Source organism: Sus scrofa, chromosome 6 (assembly GCF_054392235.1).
Source record: "Sus scrofa isolate SSC_HxYL_T2T_F1_AM1 chromosome 6, Sscrofa_HxYL_maternal_Yorkshire_Landrace_v2.0, whole genome shotgun sequence".
Taxonomy (NCBI): domain Eukaryota; kingdom Metazoa; phylum Chordata; class Mammalia; order Artiodactyla; family Suidae; genus Sus; species Sus scrofa.
Genome location: NC_139388.1, coordinates 111240988 through 111259858, shown reverse-complemented (window position 1 = coordinate 111259858; position 18871 = coordinate 111240988). Strand labels below are relative to the sequence as shown.

The 18871-nt window shown below is 39.3% G+C and overlaps 1 protein-coding gene across 4 annotated transcripts in view; it reads left to right on the top strand.

The window, feature by feature from the left end:
* ESCO1 (establishment of sister chromatid cohesion N-acetyltransferase 1) overlaps positions 1-18871 on the top strand; it is a 90925-nt gene that overhangs the window by 8640 nt on the left and 63414 nt on the right. For all 4 annotated transcript variants that reach the window (XR_002345054.2, XR_002345055.2, XM_021096164.2 and 1 more), the window contains exon 2: positions 9221-9335. The gene's annotated coding sequence lies outside the window, so the exon portion shown is untranslated. The remainder of the gene's footprint in view (positions 1-9220; positions 9336-18871) is intronic.

Genomic DNA, 18871 nt, shown 5'->3' with positions numbered 1-18871 from the left:
CTGTAGTTTTGTTTTGTCTTTAAAATTTTATATCTATAATCAGTCCATTTGGCATTGACTTTAATATGTGGTATGAGGTAGGGATCCAGTTTCACTTATTTACCCATATGATATCCAGTTGTCCCAGCACTATTTCTTTAATAAAAATCTATTTTCCCAGCTGTGGCATTATATATCATAAACCAGTTGACCATATAGATGAGCTTGATTCTGGGTACTCTATGTGTCATTGTTCTGTTCCATTGGTTTATTTAATCTATCCAGTATCACACATTACTTATTACTCTGCTTTTATAGTAAATGCTGATATCCGGTAGGACAAGTTCACCACTTTGTGGTTTCCTTTTTTTGGGGGGTGGGGTGGGAGACTGCACTCATGGCATGTGGAAGTTCCTGGGCCAGGGATTGAACCCGTGCCACAGATGCAACCCAAGCCACTGTGATGAAAACATTGGATGCTTAACCTGCTGTGCCACAAGGGAATTCTAAATTTGTAATTTTCTTCAGTGTCATTTCTTATGGTATATGTAGAATAGATTTTAAAATTTTCAGACATCTGGGCATTTTCTACTTAGAATTTTATGGGTTATACATTCCTAGTATCATTGCATCATGATCAGTGAACATACTCTGGTATCATTTCTTAGATGTTTGTGGAGACCTGATTTAGGTCTTGTATTTTTTTCTTTCTTTCTTTTTTTTGGTCTTTTTAGGGACGCATCTGAGGCTTTGGGAAGTTCTTAGACTAGGGACTGAATTAGAGCTATAGATCTAGTGTTGCCTACTCCACAACCACAGCAACATCAGATCCGAGCCTCATTCTGAGACCTCCACCACAGCTTATGGCAACACCAGATCCTTAACCCACCCAGTGAGGCCAGGGATCAAACCTGTGTCCTCATGGATACTAGTCAGTTTTGTTATTGCTGAGCCACAACAGAACTCCTAGGTCTTGTATTTAGGAATACTTGAAATGTTCTATGTGTGACTTGAAAATAATATATTTGGCAGTTGTTAGGATAATATTTTGTATATATTTGCTAAGTCAAATTTAAAATTACTTGTGTTCATTGATTTTGTATAATTAGTGGGGTGTTTTGTTCATTTGTGTTTTTGTCTCCCTTTTCTGTCATTTGCAAAGAGGGATGTTTTCTAAATCTCTGAGTTACAATTTTGGACTTAAATATTTTTCTTTGTGGTTCTTTCAGTTAGGGGGCTATATATGTCAGTTTGGGAATTTCAGATCACGTTTTTAGGTGCATGGAGTTTGAAATTGTTTTATATTCTTGTCACAATTGATGCTTTTATCATTAGAATATGACCCTTTAATATTGCTTTTTTGTCTTGAGGTTCTTATTTTGATGTTAATGTAGATATACCAGCTTTCTTTTGGTTAGTATTTACACGGTTTATGGATTTATTTATTTATTTATTTATTCGTCTTTCTAGGGCTGCACCCAAGACATATGAAGGTTCCCAGGCTAGGGGTCAAATTGGAGCTGTAGCCGTCAGCCTGCACCAGAACCACAGCCATGCAGGATCAGAGCTGCGTCTGCAACCTACACCACAGCTCATGGCGACGCTGGATCCTTAACCCACTGAGCACAGCCAGGGGTTGAACCTGCGTCTTCATAGATGCTAGTTGGGTTCATTAACTGCTGAGCCATGATGGGAACTCCTGGTTTATTTCTTTTTCTTGTCCTTAAACTTTTCTGTATCCTTATGCTCTAAGTAAGTCTCATAATCAGTTTATCTAGAGGATTTGGTCCAAAGATTTATTATGTAATTTCTGATATATTCAGGGTTAAATCTGTTAATTTGTGTTATTTGTACTGTCTGCTCTACATTTTTCTCTCTTTTTAAATTTGTTGGAATATAGTTGACTTACACAGTTGTGGTGCAAATGGTATTACTTCATTCTTTTTTTATGGCTGAGTAATTTTCCATTGTATGTATATGTATACACCACTTCTTTATCCAGTCTTCGGTTGATGAATATTTAGGTTGCTTCTATGTCTTGCAGCAACAATGAACATTGTTGTTAATAGTGCCGCGATGAACATTAGGATGCATTTTTCTCTTTTTATTGTTAAGATCATATTGTTGTATCATGTGGAGGGTGTGTGTGATGTGAATTCAGTGATTTTTTTTTTTTTTTTTCACCTGCAACTTAAAACATTCCCACCACCTTTAGCCCTTCATACAAGTTGGAGCAGAAGGTAAGAAAAGAAACAGCATAAAGCTGCTGCTAGCTGTGGGCCTCCCTTCTGCAAGTGGTCATGAAAATTAAATAATAGTGGTTAGGTTATCTTCTTCATCTACCTATTTCATGTTGGTTTATGCCAACATTGGACTGGATGAGTTTAATTTGGTGAGGATTTTCATTCTGTGGAAACTGAGTACTTGGTGGTCCCTTCTTTGTTGTCCACTGACCAAGGTACTGAATAAAGAAGCTCCAGGAGATGCCCTAGTGAATCCCGTGGGTTCTAGAAATAGTCCTCCTTGCTCTCATTGTGTTGCAGCAGCTTAGGTGTCAGTCATGTACAGCTGCCTTCTTTACCCTGTGGTATAGTGGCATGAGGAGCCCCAAGTGACCAGGACTCAGATCCAGTTATAAGAACCGTGATAGTGTTTGCAGACCTGCTTATTGTTGAGTTGTTGTATGGCTGAGGGAGTGACTATAGTAAATTCAATCTAGCAATCCCATCTTCCTAAGTTTTTGGACTCCTTAGGTATATCTGGGAAATGTGGACATTTCAGCCTCATTGACTAATCCAGTCTTTTTTTTTTTTTTTGGTCTTTTTTGCCATTTCTTGGGCCACTCCCACAGCATATGGAGGTTCCCAGGCTAGGGGTTGAATGAGAGCTGTAGCCGCTGGCCTATACTAGAGCCACAGCAACCTGGGATCCAGGCAACGTCTGTGACCTACACCACAGCTCCTGGCAACACCGGATCCTGAACCCACTGAGCAAGGCCAGGGATCAAACCTGAAACCTCATGGTTCCTAGTCGGATTCATTAACCACTGAGCCACGACGGGAACTCCAATCCACTCTTGAGTCTAGGCTTCAGTTAATCAATTTAACAGGCTGTTTAATGTAGCTCCAGTGTGCTCTAGAGCAGGCATTGATAAATTATCAAATGTTGATAAACTACTTGGGCCAAATTTCGCCACTTCTTCTCCCCTCCTTCATTCCCCCAAATGTTTTTTTTTTTTCTTTTTAGGGCCACACCTGTGGCCTATGAAAGTTCCCAGACTAGGGGTCAAATTGGAGCTGCAGCTGTCGGCCTGCTCCACAGCCACAGTAAAGCAGGATCTGAACTGCATCTGCAACCCTCACCACAGCTCACGGCAACACCGGATCCTTAACCCACTGAGCGAGGCCAGGAATTGAACCCGCAACGTCTTGGTTTCTAGTTGGATTTGTTTCCGCTGCTCCATGACGGGAACTCATAGTATTTCTTTTTTTTTTTTTTTTTTTTTTTGGTGGTGTTGTTGCTATGTCTTGGGCCGCTCCCGCGGCATATGGAGGTTCCCAGGCTAGGGGTCGAATCGGAGCTGCAGCCCCCGGCCTACGCCAGAGCCACAGCAACTCGGGATCCGAGCCGCGTCTGCAACCTACACCACAGCTCACGGCAACGCCGGATCGTTAACCCACTGAGCAAGGGCAGGGACCGAACCCGCAACCTCATGGTTCCTAGTTGGATTCGTTAACCACTGCGCCACGACGGGAACTCCAGTATTTCTTTTTGAGGCACCTGCTTCAGGTGCAGTTACTGAAAGGTTTTTACACAGAAAGCTCATTAGAGGTGGTATACCTTTGCAGGCATGGGACATTGAGGGGAATTTGGGAGTTTTCAGCCTCTTCTGGGTCTGCCTAAATATCCCTGCATCTTTGCCTTGAGTTCCTACCTTTTCAATAAAAAAAAAAATAGGAGCCCACTGGTAGTACTCAGCATGGTGGGAACCTATATCATTTTTAGCAGGTACACACTGAAACTGATATTAATTTTCCTTTTCTGGTTTTATTTTCTAGGTCAGGATTAGCATCGTCCAATAAAAATATAGTACAAAGTCATAAATATGAGCCATACAGGTAATTTAAAATTTCCGGAGTTCCCGTTGTGGCGCAGGGGAAACGAATCCGACTAGAAACCATGAGGTTGCGGGTTCGATCCCTGCCCTTGCTCAGTGGGTTAACGATCCGGCGTTGCCGTGAGCTGTGGTGTAGGTTGCAGACGCGGCTCGGATCCCGCGTTGCTGTGGCTCTGGCGTAGGCCAGTGGCTACAGCTCCGATTCGACCCCTAGCCTGGGAACCTCCATATGCCGCGGGAGCGGCCCAAAGAATAGCAAAAAAAAAAAGACAAAAAAAAAAAAAAAAAAAAGTTTGGTTCCACTGGCTCCTAGCTCTCATCCTTAGGTGCTTTCCTAAAACTGTGTCATTAGCATAACAAAAGACCCTTTATTACTCTTAACATTTAATTCTACAAATTCCAAGGACTTTGTGAGCTATGAGCCAGGAACTATGGGCAAAGACCAAATATATATGACGTATTTGGACATCTGACCAAACATATATTCTTATAAATCACAGTGTTATACTGTGTGACCTCACTTATATAACAAAATTAAAAACAAACCCAAAAGAAGAAAAAACAAGCTCATAAACCAGAGAGCAGATTTGTGGTTGCCAGACGCATGGGTGGGTGAAATGGGTGAAGGGGAGTTAAAAAGATATAAACTTCCACCTATAAAATAAATAATTCACGGGGATGTAATGTACATCATGGTGATTTTAGTTAATAATGCTTTATTTCATATTTATAAGTTGCTGAAAGTAGATTTTAATTTTATTTTTGTGTTTTTTATGCACCCATGGCATATAGAGGTTCTCAGGCTAGGGGTCTAATTCGAGCTGCAGCCGCCGCTAGATCTGAGCCGCGTCTGTGACCTATACCACAGCTCACGGCAATGCCAGATCCTCAACCCACTGAGTGAGGCCAGGGATTGAACCTGAAACCTCATGGTTGCTAGTCGGATTCGTTTCCACTGTGACTCAGTGTGAACTCCTGAAAATAGATTTTAAAAGTTCTTTTCACAAGAAAAAAATTTTTATAACTAAGATTACAGATTTAAAAAATTTTTAAATTAATTTTTTTTAAGTTTTATTGATTTACAATGTTGTGTTAATTTCTGCTGTTAGGATCACAGATATTAACTTAGACCTAGAGTTCCCATCCTGGGTCAGTGGTAATGAAGCTGACCAATGTAAAGATGCAGGTTTGATCCCTGGCTTTGCTCAGTGGGTTGAAGATTCGACATTGCCCTGAGCTGTGGTGTAGGTCGAATACGTGGCTCAGATCCCTCATTGCTGTGGCCATGGTGTAGGCAATCAGCTACAGCTCTGATTTGACCCCTAGCCTGGGAACTTCCATATGCTGCAGGTGCTGCCCTAAAAAAAAGCAAAAAAACACAAGAACAAAAGACAAAAAAAGCAAAGTAAAACCTAAGACCTGTTGTGACAGTTTTGCAATGTAAACGCATATCAAAATAACTGTTGTATACCTAACACTAATAAAATATGTCTATTATACCTCCTGAAAAAACCCCAAACCTACTACAGTACTATCATAATCAAGACTATGGTATTGGCATAAGGTAATATGGATCAGTGGTGCAGAATTGAGAGTCCAGAAATAAACCAGTGGGCATTTGATTTTCAGCAAGAGTGACGAGGTAATTCAGTGGATAAAAAATGGTCTAACAGATGGTGCTTGTTCAATTGGACATCTACATGCAAAAGAATGAAGATTTTACCCCTACCTCACACCACATAGAAAATAAATTCGAGATGGATCAAATGCTAAATGTAAGCTAAAACCAGTAAAATTCATAGGGGTAAATTTTCACAGTCTTGGATTAGGTAATAGTTTCTTAGATATGACACCTAAATCACAAGCACCCAAAGAAAAAATAGATTAATTAGACTTCATCAAAATTAAGAACTTTTGTGCATCAAAGAGCTCTTTCAAAAACGTGAAAAGAGCGAGTTCCCTTTGTGGCTCAGTGGTTAATGAACCGGACTAGGATCCATGAGGATGTGGTTTGGTCTCTGGCCTTGCTCAGTGAGTTAAGGATTCAGTGTTGCTGTGAGCTGTGGTGTAGATTGCAGACTTGGCTTAGATCCCAAGTTGCTGTTTTTGTGGTGTAGGCCAGCAACTGTAGCTCCAGTTTGACCCCTAGTCTGGGAACTTCCATATGCCACGGGTGCGGTCCTAAAAAGCAAAAAAAAAAAAAAAAAAAAAAAAAAACAACCAGTAGAATTGGAGAAAATACTTGTTTTTTTTTTTTTGTCTTTTGTTGTTGTTGTTGTTGTTGTTGCTATTTCTTGGGCCGCTCCCGCGGCATATGGAGGTTCCCAGGCTAGGGGTCGAATCGGAGCTGTAGCCACCGGCCTACGCCAGAGCCACAGCAACGCAGGATCTAAGCCGCGTCTGCAACCTACACCACAGCTCACGGCAACACCGGATTGTTAACCCACTGAGCAAGGGCAGGGACCGAACCCACAACCTCATGGTTCCTAGTCGGATTCATTAACCACTGCGCCACGATGGGAACTCTGGAGAAAATATTTGTGATTCATACATCTGATGAACATCTAATATCCAGATAAAAAACTGTTTCAATAATGAAAGGAAGATAACCAAATTTTAAAAATGAGGAAAGGTTTCATATAGACATTTCTCCAAAGAAGAAATACAGATGACCAAAAAGCACATGAAAAGATGCTCAACATGGTCATTAGGAAAATACAAATTAAAACTGCAGTGAGATACCATTTTACACACACAAGGATGACTAAAATTTAAAAAGAAAAAGATAGCAAATGTTAACAGATGTGGAGATGGAATTCCCCTTATGGCGCAGCAGATCAAGAACCTGGTTAGTATCCATGAGGATGTGGGTTCTATCCCTGGCGTCACTCACTGGGTTAAAGATCCTGTGTTGCCGTGAGCTGTGGCGTAGGCCAGCAGCTGTGGCTCTGATATGACCTCTAGCCTGGGAACTTCTGTGTGCCACAGGTGCAGCCCTAAAAAGAAAAACAAAAGAAAACAAACCCAAGGATGTGGAGAAATGTGGAAATAGCTGGTTTGGAAAACAGTCCCTCAGAAGTTAAATTTAGGATTTCCATGTGGCTCAACAATTACACTCTTAGATATATACCTGGGAAACTTGAACACATGTTCACATAAAAGCTCACTCAGGATTATTCATAGCATTGTTCAGCCTAGCTAAAAGGTAGAAATATCTCATCAATCCGTCAGTGGATAAATAGGTAAACAGAATGTGGTATATTTATACAATGGAATAGTATTTAGCCATAAAGAACAAGATATTACTAATAAATGCTACAATCCTATTTGAACCTTGAAAACATTACGTTAAGTGAAATAAACCACCCATAAAAGACTGTGTATAGAGTGACTCATAATGGGTTTCTTTTTGAGATGGTGAAAATATTCTGGAATTAGTGGCAATTATTGCACAACTTTGAAAACACTAAAGATTGTTAAATTGTACACTATAACCAGGTGAATTTTATGGTTTTATCACAGATTTATCTCATTTATAAAATGGTTTTTAAAAATCACTTTAAACAGTATATTGGGTGATGTATAATCTAAATATTTTAATGATTAAAATTTGAGTATATATATCTTAAAGTACTGTTGGGAAATTTGTTAACTCTTAAATTCTCTGAACTTTTTTTTTTTTTTTTTTTTTTTTTTGTCTTTTTGCCATTTCTTGGGCTGTTCCTGCGGCATATGGAGGTTCCCAGGCTAGGGGTCTAATTGAAGCTGTAGCCCCCGGCCTACGCCAGAGCCACAGCAACGCGGGATCTGAGCCACGTCTGTGACCTACACCACAGCTCACGGCAACACGGCAACACCGGATCATTAACCCACTGAGCAAGGCCAGGGCTCAAACGCGCAACCTCGTGGTTCTTAGATTCATTAACCACTGCACCACGATGGGAACTCCCTCTGAACTTTTTAACATGTAACTTGTAAATTATCTTTCTACATAGACGTTATTGGGGGTTTTCCAAAGTGATTGGTTTACGTTAAGTTTGATTATTGTTTTTTGGTCCCAATATTGATTTCATTAGAATTCTGTTAATAAGCTAGCTGTGTTGTGGAGGAATCTTGTCAATTTCTTAACAGGTTAGAGAGTGAATGCATTTCAGCCCTTGTTACAAGGTTTTATTTAATAGAGAGGGATGTTATTAGTTGTATAATGCTAGGTTAATGATGATTTAATACATAGGGCAAACTAAAGTGAAGTGATCCTTAGCATACTTGTACAGGTGGTCATTTACTTTTTTTTTTTTTTTTTTGTCTTTTTGCCATTTCTAGGGCCGCTCCCGCGGCATATGGAGGTTCCCTGACTAGGGGTTGAATCGGAGCTGCAGTCGCCAGCCTACGCCAGAGCCACAGCAATGCAGAATCTGAGCTGCGTCTGCAGTCTGCACCACAGCTCATGGCAACGCTGGATCCTTAACCCACTGAGCAAGGCCAGGGATCGAACCTGCAACCTAGTCGGATTCCTTAACCACTGAGCCATGACGGTACTCCTACTTCTTTTTTTGAAATAAATAACTGACTTTTTTTCTGATAGGTCCCAACTGCCAAATGTTGTTTTAGATTATTAGAATATTTAGAAATTGAGAGGAAAAGAAGTAATTGATCATTTTTTAATTTAATTTAATTTTATTTTATTTTTTGTCTTTTTGCCTTTTTTTTTGAACCGCTCCTGCAGTGAATGGAGGTTCCCAGGCTAGGGGTCTAATCGAAGCTGTAGCCACCGGCCTACGCCAGAGCGACAGCAGCTCTGTCCATCATGAGGCCAAAAAAAACATATGGTTTAAGCTCAGCGTCTTGGGAGGTAAAATAAACTCCTTCCAAGGGGGTGGGAATGCGGGTAAAAGGTAGTAGTTATTTGAAGAAGAACCAAATCTGTTATATCATGTAAAAAATGAGATGGTGGCCATATTGTAGTTGTGTGATTTTTGTATGTAGAATGAAAAATTGTCACTAATCCGTTGTTTATTTAGTCTAAAAGTCTGTTGTTTTAATAGTGAATAGACAATACTGTTTTTGTACTCATGTTTTTTAATGATTGTTTTACTATAGCTATAGAATTTTTTTTTTTTTTAGAAATATTTAAGGTTAATAGCCAAATACAAAGGAAGTTAATAGGAAGCATCATTCATTAGACGCATCATCCATCAACCTGAAGAAAAAAGTTACATGTAATTTTCATTTCAGTAAGGTAAGTGGTTTATACTGTTATAATTTAATGTCTTTGAAGATAATTGGCCAGTGTGCCAAATATACTTAATATTTTCAGAGAAATATAACTTTTTTTTGAAAAGGTTGTATGTTTACGTAGTAAAATAAGAGGTATACTGAGAAGTAAGCTTTTTCACACTTCTGACACTTGGTCCCATAGTTCTCTCTCCCAGAAGAAGTCTTCACTATTACTAGTTTCTTGTGTGCTTTTCCATACACATTGTGTGCATAAATAAGCACATGTTTCCTTTCCTCCCTTTTATCTTTTTACAGAAAGGGAAGTACACCCTGTTCTTCACCTAGCTTTATTTGGTTTATTTGTCAGTTGTAGGTCCATTATCAGTTACTTACAGTTCTATTTTTTGGACAGATTTATTAAAGTATAATTTATGTATGATAAACTACACCCTTTTAAAATGTATGGTCTGATGGATTTTGACAGATTTACACATTCTTGGAACTACCACCACAATCAAGATACAGATCATTTCCGTAACATCCAAAAGTCTATCTCTCCCTCCACTCCTGACCCCAGGCAGTGACTCATCTGCTTTCTGTTACTGTAGATAAGTTTGCCTTTTTGAGAAATTAATGAAAAGTGGAATCATACATCATTTACTCCTTGTTTAGCTTTTTGCTCTCAGTATTATGATTGTGAAGTTCATTCATATGGTTCCAGTAATTCCTCCCATCCCCCCCCCCTTTTTTGTTTTTTTTAAGGCCACACCTGTGGCACATAGAAATTTCTGGGCTATGGGTCAAATTGTCCACAGCCACAGCAACTTGGGGTCCCAGCCATGTCTGTGACCTACACCACAGCTCAGGGCAAGGCCTGATCCCTAACCCACTGAGTAAGGCCAGGGATTGAACCTTTATCCTCATGGATATTAATCGGGTTCGTTACCACTGAGCCATGACAAGAACTCCAGTTTGTTCCTTTTGATTGCTAATTTTTAAAATTATCTTGATATAGCACATAATGTATCCATTCACCTGACTTTTGAATTGTTTTCAGATTTTGGTTATTGTGCACAATGCTGCTTTGAAGATATTTGGACACATATTTATGTGGAATGAATAGGAGTCCTTCCTGAAAAAAGCTTTGTATACCTCAGAGTCTCAAAGAGTTTTGCCTTTTTTCCTCTACAGATTTATTTATTTATTTAGTCTTTTGTCTTTTTAGGTTCCCAGGCTAGGGGTCTAATTGGAGCTACAGCTCTCGGCCTGTGCCAGAGCCACAGCAATGCCAGATTTGAGCCACATCTGTGACCTACACCACAGCTTACGGCAATGCCGGATCCTTAACCCACTGAGCGAGGCCAGGGATTGAACCTGCAACCTCATGGTTCCTAGTCGGATTAGTTTTCGCTGCACTCTAACAGGAACTCCTTTCTTCTACAATTTTTTATTTTTTATTTTATTTTTTGTCTTTTTGCCTTTTCTAGGGCCACATCTGCAGCGTATGGAGGTTCCCAGGCTGGGGGGGTCTAATCTGAGCTGTAGCCACCAGCCTATGCCAGAGCCACAGCAACTTGGGATCTGAGCAATGCCGGATCCTTAACCCACTGAGCGAGGCAGGGATTGAACCCACAACCTCATGGTTCCTAGTCAGATTTATTAACCACTGAGCCACAAGGTGAACGCCTCTTCTACAGGTTTATACTTTACATTTATGTCTATGATCAGTCTCAAATTATTTTTGTGTGTTGTATAAGGTAAGGGTTGATTATTTTAATTTTTAATTTTTTATTTTATAATTTTAATTTTTCCATTATAGATGGTTTACAGTGTTCTGTCAGTTTTCTACTGTATAGCAAGGTGACTCAGTTACACATGTATATATACTTTTTTCTCACATTATCATGCTCTATCACAAGTGACCAGATATAGTTCCCAGTGCTATACAGCAGGATCTCATTGTTTATCCATTCCAAAGGCAATAGTTTACATCTATTAACTCCAGATTCCCAGTCTGTCCCACTCCCTCCCCCTTGGCAACCACAAGTCTGTTCTCCATGTCCATGAGTTTCTTTTCTCTGGAAAGGTTCATTTGTACCATATCTTAGATTCCAGGTATAAATGGTATCATATGGTATTTGTCGTTCTCTTTCTGATTTACTTCACTTAGGATGAGAGTCTGTAGTTCTATCCATGTTGCTGCAAATGGCATTATTTTGTTCTTGTTTATGGGTGAGTAGTATTCCATTGTGTATATATACCACATCTTAATCCATTCATCTGTTGATGGACATTTAGGTTGTTTCCATGTCTTGGCTATTGTGAATAGTGCTGCAGTGAACATGCGGGTGCATGTGTCTTTTTCAAGGAAGGTTTTGTCCAGATATATGCCCAAGAGTGGGATTGCTGGGTCATGTGGTAGTTCTATGCATAGTTTTCTAAGGTACCTCCATAGTGTTTTCCATAGTGGTTGTACCACTTTAAATTCCCACCAGCAGTGCAGGAGGGTTCCTTTTTCTCCACACCTCCTCCAGCATTTGTTATTTGTGGACTTATTAATGATGGCCATTCTGACTGGTGTGAGTGGTATCTCATGGTCGTTTTGATGTGCATTTGTCTTAATGATCAAGTGATGTTGAGCATTTTTTCATGTGCCTGTTGGCCATCTGTACATCTTCTTTGGAGAAATGTCTATTCAGGTCTTTTGCCCATTTTTTCATTGTGTTGTTTGCTTTTTTGCTGTTGAGTTGTATAAGTTGTTTGTATATTTTAAACTCTTGTTAGTTGCATTGTTTGAAATTGTTTTCTCCCATCTGTAAGCTGTCCTTTTTTTTTTTTTTATAATGATTTTCTTTGCTGTGCGAAAGCTTGTCAGTTTGATTAAGTCCCATTGGTTTATTTTTGCTTTTATTTTGCCTTGGGAAAACATTTGTAAAGTTGATGTCAGAGAATGTTTTGCCTGTGTTCTCTTCTACCTGTTTGATGGTGTCTTGTCTTACATTTAAGTCCTTAAGCCATATTAATTTTTTTTTCCTATTTGGATATTCAGTAGTTCAACACTATTATTGCAGACTTTTCTTTTCCACGTGGACATGGCTTAGAACTTTGGCCGAAAATCAACTGACCATAAATGTATAGGTCTATATCTGAATTCTTTTCCACTGATCTGTGACCCTTTGTCTTGATTTCTGTAGTTTTATCATAAGTCTTGAAATCAGATAGCATCAGTTTTTCAAATTTATGTTGGGGAGGGCTTTGTCTGTTGTACATGGTTTTTGCTTTTCTTTTTCCTTTTTTTTTTTTTTTGGTCTTTTCTAGGGCTGCACCCATGGGATATGCAGGTTCCCAGGCTAGGGGTCTAATCCGAGCTGTAGCCCCCGGCCTATGCCAGAGCCACAGCAACTTGGGGTCTGAACCTTGACTACGACCTACACCACAGCTCACTGCAATGCTGGATCCTTAACCCACTGAGCGAGGCCAGAGGTCAGACCTGCAACCTCATGGTTCCTAGTTGGATTCATTAACCACTGAGCCATGACGGTAACTCCAGTTTTTGCTTTTCCACATAAGTTTTATTTTTTAATTTTAAAAAATTTTATGGCTGCACCTGTGGCAAATGGAGGTTCCCATTAGGGATTGAATCCAAGCTACAGCTGTGATCTACTACGCTGCAGCTGCAACACCAGATCCTTTAATCCACTGTGCCATTCCGGTATTCAGACCTGCCCCTCCACAGTGACCTGAGCCTCTCCTTTTTTTTTTTTTTTTTTTTTTTTTTTGCTTTCCAGGGCTGTGCTTGTGGCATATGGAAGTTCCCAGGGTAGGGGTTGAATTGGGGCTACAGCTGCTGGCCCATGCCACAGTAACTCCGAATCACAGCCACATCTGTGACCTACACCATAGCTCACGGCAATGACAGATCCTTAACTTAGCAAGGCCAAGGATTGAACCCTCATCGTCATGAATACTAGTAAGATTAGTTTCCTTTGTGCCACAACGGGAACTCCTCCAGTCAGATTCTTAACCCATTGAGCTATGGTGGGTCAGGCCATCAATTTCCATATAAAAAATCTGTGTGGGAGTTCCTGTCATGGTGGAGTGGTTAACGAATCCGACTAGGAACCATGAGGTTGTGGGTTCTGTCCCTGCCCTTGCTCAGTGGGTTAAAGATCTGGTGTTGCCATGAGCTGTGGTGTAGGTCGCAGACGCAGCTCGGATCCTGCGTTGCTGTGGCTCTGGCGTAGGCTGGCAGCTATAGCTCTGATTAGACCCCTAGCCTGGGAACATCCATATGCTGCTGGAGCTGCCCAAGAAATGGCAAAAGGACAAAAAATAAATAAATAAATAAAAATAAAAAATCTGTGTGAATTTTGCCTGTAATTGAGTTGAATCTCATCTCTTCTTTGACATGATTGCATGATGCTCAGTAGTATGAATATCATTAATTATAAAGTGGTTTATAATAATGGGTGTTTATTGTGGATATTCAGTCTGTTTATTGTGATTATACAGTGTTGCAGTGAATTTTATATTTATTTGTGTCTTTGTTCATTTGTGCAAGTATATCTGTAAAGTCTTAGAAATGAAATTGTTTGAAATTTAGCATTATTTATTTGTGTCTTTGTGCATTTGTGCAAGAATATCTGTAAAGTCTTAGAAATGAAATTGTTTGAAATTTAGCATTTATAATATTTATTGATTTTTTTTTTTTTGACAAATTTTCCTACATAGACATTCAGTCACCTGCAATGACATCAGAGTAACCTGTCTCAAACCCTTGCTAAGGCTGTGTTGTTAAACTTCCTAATCTTTTGCGGGCCTGATGTGTAGAAAATGTTATTTTGATTTGGTTTTAATTTGTGTGTGTTCTGCTATTATCATACCAGCCATCTGTGGTTTCTTTCTGGTGAATATATTATGGTGATATTTCCTTTTTTTTTTGCTTCTTAAAATTTTTTTTTTATTAAAGTATAGTTGATTTATAATGCTGTGCCAATTTCTGCTGTACAGCAAAGGGACCCAGTCATGCATATGCATACATCCTTTTCATAACATCTTCCATCATGTTCTATCCCAAGAGACTGGATATAGTCCCCCGTGCTGTACAGTAGAACCTCATTGCTTATCCATTCTCTTGTTTGCTGAGGTAGGCTTGTATGTCTATAAACCTCCCTCTTGGAATTGCTTTAGCTGCATCCCATAGGTTTTGGAGTGTTGTATCTTTGTGGTCATTGCTTTTAGGTATTTTTTAATTTCCTCTTTGATTTCTTCAGTGATCCATTGGTTGTTTAGTAGCACGTTGTTTAGTCTCCATGTGTTTGTGTTTTTTGCAGTTTTTTTCTTGTTGATTTCCAGTCGTATAGCGTTGTGGTCGGAAAATATGCTTGATATGATTTCAGTTTTCTTACAGTTACTGAGGCTTGATTTGTGGCCCAGAATGTGATCAGTCCTAGAGAATGTTCTGTGTGCACTTGAGAAGAATGTGTATTCTGTTGCTTTTGGGTGGAATGTCCTATAAATATCTGTTAAGTCCTTCTGGTCTAATGCTTCATTTAGGGCCTGTGTTTCCTTGTTGATTTTTTGTCTGGATGATCTGTCCATTATTGTAAGTGGGGTGTTAAAGTCCCCTGCCATTACTGTATTATTGTCGATTTCTCCTTTTAAGGTCGTTAGCAGTTGCCTTATATATTGAGGTGGTCCTACGTTGGGTGCATATATATTTATAATTGTTATTTTTTTGTCTTCTTGGATTGATCCTTTAATCATTATGTAATGTCCTTCTTTGTCTCTTATAATAGTCTTTATTTTAAGGTCTATTTTGTCTGATATGAGTATTGCTACTCCAGCTTTCTTTTGATTCTCGTTTGCATGGAATATTTTCTTCCATCCTCTCATTTTCAATTTGTATGTGTCCCTAGAAGTGAAATGTGTCTCTCTCTCTCTCTCTCTCTTTTTTTTTTTTTAATTTCTTTGGGCTGCTCCCGTGGCATATGGAGGTTCCCAGGCTAGGGGTCTAATCGGAGCTGTAGCTGCCAGCCTACGCCAGAGCCACAGCAACGCTGGATCCCAGCTACAGCTCATGGCAACGCCGGGATCGTTAACTCACTGAGCAAGGGCAGGGACCGAACCCCCAACCTCATGGTTCCTAGTCGGATTCGTTAACCACTGCGCCATGACAGGAACCCCGAAGTGTGTCTCTTTTGAAGGCAGCATACATATGGATCTTGTTTTTGTATCCATTCAGCCAGTCTATGTCTTTTGCTTGGGGCATTTAGTCCGTTAACATTTAAGGTAATTATTGATATGTGTGTTCTTATTGCTATTTTATTAACTGTTTCGGATTTGTTTCTGTTGATCTTTTGTCTTCCTTTCATCTCTTATTCTCTCCTCTTGTGGTTTGATGAGTATCTTTAGTGTTGTATTTGAGTTGATTTTTCTTATTTGTTTGTGTATCAATTGTAGATTTTTGGTTTGCAGTTACCCTGCAGTTTTGATATAGAGGTCTATATATATACATGTATATATATGTATATGTAGATATACATGAGATTGTTTTAAGTTGTTTTTTTTTTCCTTTTTCTTTTTTTATTGTTATTTCCCAAATACAGTTTTTTTTTTTCTACTGTACAGCATGGTGATCCAGTTACACATACATGTATACATTCTTTTTTTCTCCCACTATCATGATCTGTCATAAAAAACTAGACATAGTTCTCAGTGCTACACTGAAGAATCTCATTGCTAATCCATTTTTTTTAATTTAATTTTATTTTTTTTTACAGAATGAAATACATATATTTAAACACAGTTACGTTCACACAGATTATTATATCATGGATCTTAAGAAACAGATTAAGTGACTCCCGCTGGAGAAGTGGAATGGAAAATGTGCTGAGACAAATAGGAAATTTATTCTATATTTTATCCCATTTTGTATGGCTTTCATCTTTACTATTTAGTATTATCTATTACATTTCAACTTTTCTTTAAAAATTAGCATTATATTAAAATTGTGTATATTATGCAACTAAAACTTATAAAGAAGAAAGCCTTATATATCATTAAATATTTTATGTAGCATAATAAAAGGAATAACTTAACTGGTAAGAAAAACAAAAATAATAGACCCTCTGAAAATAAGTAAAATATAAAATGCATAAATTGGTTAAAAAACAGTGTAACTATATAAATATGTCCTCACAATTTGTAACATCTTATTGATTCTTCAATATAGGCATTACACCATTCTAGGTGATGTGATAAACAAGACATTATAGACCTTACATTGTACCATGGAGAGAAATGGTTATTAGTAATACACTTGTAGAACTGTATTATTTAATTGTACAGTTGCGTTATTTAATTATAATTATCATAAATTTTTTGATGGAGAGGAAATCGGAATCAGATCTAAGAAGACTTCAGCATTCCAAGAATGATGTCAAATGACCCCCTTCATGGTGGATTATGCACTTATTTACTATGAGATATATTTCTTCTCCAGAGATTCCTTGTTTGTCTATCAACTGTAGATTTTTGGTTTAAAGTTATTCTGAAGTTTTGATATAAGAGTCTATAGGTGGAGTTCCCGTCGTGGCGCAGTGGTTAACGAATCCGACTAGGAACCATGAGGTTGCGGGTTCGGTCCCTGCCCTTGCTCAGTGGGTTAACGATCCGGCGTTGCCGTGAACTGTGGTGTTTGCCGTGAGCTGTGGTGTAGGTTGCAGACGCGGCTCGGATCCCGCGTTGCTGTGGCTCTGGCGTAGGCCGGTGGCTACAGCTCAGTTTCAACCCCTAGCCTGGGAACCTCCATATGCCGCAGGAGCGGCCCAAGAAATAGCAACAACAACAACAACAAAAGACAAAAAGACAAAAAGACAAAAAAAAAAAAAAAAAAAAAAAAAAAGAGTCTATAGGTATGTGAGATTTTTTAAAGTTGTTGTTTCTTAATTGCAAGTTCATCTCCAGTGTCCTGCATTTGTACCCACGTCTTCTCATGATTTCTGATTTTGGTGGCATAATTGTGCATGGATGATTTCGTGTCTTTACTGTATAGATACCTTTACTGGTAAGCCTTGTCATTTGTGGTATTTTTGTTTCCTGTTGCTGTCTTTTCTTTTCTGCCTAGAGAAGTTCCTTTAGTATTTGTTGTAAGGCTGTTGCTGAATTCTCTTAGCTTTTGCTTATCTGTGAAGGTTTTGATTTCTCCTTCAAATCTGAATGAGAGCCTTGCTGGGTAAAGTAATCTTGGTTGGAGGTTTTTCCCTTTCATCACGTTAAGTATATCATGCCACTCCCCTCTGGCCTGCAGAGTGTCTGCTGAAAAATCTGCTGATAACCTTATTGGGGTTCCCTTGTATGTTACTTGTTTCTTTTCCCTAGCTGCTTTCAAGATTTTCTCTTTGTCTTTGATTTTGGTTAGTTTGACTAATATGTGTCTCAGGGTATTCATCCTAGGGTTTATTTTATATGGTACTCGTTGTGCTTCCTGGATTTGAGTGAGTGGTTCCTTTCCCATGTTAGGGAAGTTTTCGGCTATTATCTCTTGGAATATTTTTTCTGTCTTCTTCTCTCTCTCTTCTTCTTCTGGCACCCCTATAATATGGATGTTGGTGCGTTTAACGTTGTCCCAGAGTTCTCTGAGACTCTCTTCATTTGTTTTCAATCTTTTTTCTCTTTTCTGTTCCGCATCCATAATTTCTACTAATCTGTCCTCCACCTCGCTTATTCGTTCTTCTGCCTCCTGTAGTCTGCTGTTAGCTGCTTCTAGTGAGTTTTTTATTTCAGTTATTGTATTTTGCATCTCTTCTTGTTTACGTTTTATATCTTGTATCTCTTTGCTCAGTGTTTCCTGTAAGTTATCCATCTCTGTTGCCTCCAGTTTATTTCCAATGTCTTGCCTCATCTTCAGCATCAACAATCTAAAGTGTTTTTCCTGGATGCTGAGAATCTCATCATCACTTAGCTGATTTTCTGGGTTTTTTTCCTTTCTCCCTCATCTGAGTTATAGTTCTCTGTCTTTTTGTTTTTATAGGTTTTTGGCGTAGTGATCTTTTTACAGATAAATAGAGTTGTAGTCTCTCTTACTTCTGGTGTCTGCCCCCCTGGTGGCTGAAGTCAGTATGGGGGCTTGCTGTAGTCTTCCTGATGGGAGGGACTGATGCCTGCCCACTGGTAGGTGGAGCTGATTCTAATCCCTCTGGAGGATGGGGCTTTGTCTCTGGATGGGATTAGAGGCAGCTGCTGCCTGAGGGGTCTTTAGGCAGTCTGTTTACTGAGGAGCAGGGCTGTGATCCCACCTGGACTGTTGTTTGCCCTTGGGCTTCTCAGTGCCACTGACTTGGGTGGGGCCAGATTATCCCAAACTGGCCACCTCCAGAGAAAAGCATATTTCTCAGGAATATTCTGCTGAGTATTCCCAAGAGCTTTGCTTCCAATGTCCTTCCCTCACAACAAGCCACATTCACCCCTGTTTTCCCAGGAGGTCCTCCAAGAACTACAGTCAGGTTTGACCCAGATTCCTATGGAGACTTTGCTTTGCCCTGGGACCCAGTGCAC